At 46.5% G+C, this 2,484-nt stretch overlaps 1 protein-coding gene across 1 annotated transcript in view; it reads left to right on the top strand.

The window, feature by feature from the left end:
- Positions 1 to 2,484, top strand: part of NAMPT (nicotinamide phosphoribosyltransferase) — a 42,972-nt gene that overhangs the window by 34,979 nt on the left and 5,509 nt on the right. The window lies entirely within an intron of this gene.

Here is a 2,484-nt window from a genome sequence, read left to right on the forward strand (position 1 = left end):
GGCAAGGAGGAGAGAGCCAGGAAAGAAACTGAGGCAGAAGCCTGGTTGCTCAAGGGAAAAAGAAAATGCAATGGGGATAAGACGGTGGCAAAGAAACAGGGGTTTGGAGGCAGAGAGAAGCTCGGGACAGGTGTTAGAGGTGGCAGTGAGCCAGAAGCAAGAGAGGGAGAAATGAGACAGAAGTTAGAGGGGCGAGGAGCAAAGATTGGAGCAAGGCTGAACCATAGTAAAGCAAAACCCAATTTAGGGGTCCAAAATGACAGTTTTATTACACAGCCCCATAAAGTTATTGGTGTGCACATGCACAATGGCAGCAGGAGAAAGAAACTCAGTGGAAGGGCTGGAGTCTAGGTAGGGAAGAGAAGCAGAGTCCAAGTCCTTGGCTGAAGAGGGAGTAGAGGGTGATAGCTAGCTATCGAGGCTGGAAAGGGGTCCTTGTCCAGTAGGTGTTGTCCAGAGGGGGTTGCCAGCAGGGCCTCTGGGTGGATAGGTGGCGTGGCATGGTGCTGGTTTAGATGGAGAGGGTATCCCACTGGGTCTGTCTTCAGTGCCTCTTTTTAAAGGGGCAGACCTTGTGTGACCCTAGTGACAGGAGGCATGCCCAGGCAAGGGTCAGCTCCTGGCATACTGAGCTTGTGCGCTTCATGCAGGGATGTGCAGTTTTGGGTGTCTGTAACGGTGAGGTACAATGGTAGAGTTGCTGGTTCTGCAGGGTCTTTTGTCTTTCAAATGCTGGGTTATTGTCTCTGCTGCTGGGTGAGGTCTGTGGTTCCTGGATGAATCAATGCGAGTTGATGGCCCAGTCCTTACAGCAGTAAAGGCCTGCTACCATTGAATTTCAATCATTCCCAATCACTCTCATTCATCTGGGAACCAATTTACATGGGATATGTGACTCATACAGTTGAGACAAAGGGGATGCCCAGGCAGAGGACACAAGATGGAGACTTGATGTTACTTTGATTTGCTTACAAACACAGACCTAAACCATAAAATATCCATATGAAACAATAAAAATCAATGCGAAAATGATAATAATATAATATACAACATAAGAATCAATACAAACCTAATAATACAATATAAAACAGTGGATATCCAAAACCAAAAACTTGCTACCAAAATAAAAATGTTAAAGCTTATCCTAGGTCTGAGCTTGCTTATGCTTGTTTACAGGGAATAGAGAGGGAGAGGAAGAAAAGCCAGAAATAATTAGGGAAGGGGAGGGAATGCATATCTATCGCGTGTGTGTATGTGTATTAAAGAAAAAAAACTGGGGGTTTTCCTATAGTAGTTATGCCTTGGCCCAGGCCAGTCTGGCTGTTCCAGATCAGGACTTGCATGCCTACAGCTCTGAGTCTGGGGAGTCCAGAGGTTTGCCCTGTCACTGCCCCTACCCTAGGGACAGTCAACGTTGGATCAGATGAGATTTGTCTGTTTGCAGCCATAGGGAAGACCTTGTTACTATTCAGTCCAGAATTCTCCAAGATTGTTCAGGTTTAAAATTGGGCCATACACATTCCTCTGGCTCGGGGAGAACTGCTGTTCTACTGTGTTCTAGTAGCTTATTTATTTGGTGCCGGGTGGGTGGGTTGGTTTGTTGGTTGTTAAAGTCACTGAATGGGCAGAATGCAGTTGCTGACTAGGCCTGGCTGACTGAAATTTCAGTTCCCTGTGATAGCAGCTATACTTGGTGATCTGCATGACCTTGTTTGTAGTGATATTCCATGATGTGGAGCAAATACAAAATCCTACTCTGTGTGGAATGCTCTGCTGTTCAGTATATTGTTTGTACATGCTGCATTTAACTCAAGGATGTATGCAGAGGGCCTGGTGTCAACAAAACTAGCTGTGCTGTGAACAGAACCTTTCCTCTACCCCTCTAAGTGGGGGAGAACGCCTCTAGTCTCCAGCCACACTGAAATGAGCTACAGATCCTCTTTGCATGTTGTAAACCATAGCTCCACTTAGGAGCAGGTCAAGAGACCTTCCTCTTTCTCTAAGGGTGCCCTAATAGGATATGAAATAACTCTTAGTTTGCACTAGGCCAATCCCAAGAGCATACCAAAGGTTGACTTTCACTTTCTGGGAGGGTTTAGCACTATAAAGAACTACTACGATATGGCTTAAATTTTGTGCCCTGTTCTATTAATACTCTGATTTTCATAGACTTTTGAGATTAGGGCTGGAAGGGACCTCAGAAGATCGAGTCCAGCCCTCTGCCCAGAGGGCAGGAAGTCAGTTGGGGTCATAGGATCCCAGCAAGATTAAGCATCCAATTTGCTCTTGAAGGTGTTCAATGTAGGTGCTTGAGCCACCTCCGCTGGCAGACTGTTCCAGACCTTGGGGGCTCAGTCGGTATTCTTCCTTATGTCCAGCCTGAAATGGTCTCGCAGTAGTTTATGACTGTTCGACCTCGTCATCCCTTGGGGCGTTCTGGTGAACAAACGTTCTCCAGATCCTGGTGGTCACCCCTGATAAACT

Source organism: Crocodylus porosus, unplaced genomic scaffold (assembly GCF_001723895.1).
Source record: "Crocodylus porosus isolate Cpor-Errol unplaced genomic scaffold, CroPor_comp1, whole genome shotgun sequence".
Taxonomy (NCBI): domain Eukaryota; kingdom Metazoa; phylum Chordata; order Crocodylia; family Crocodylidae; genus Crocodylus; species Crocodylus porosus.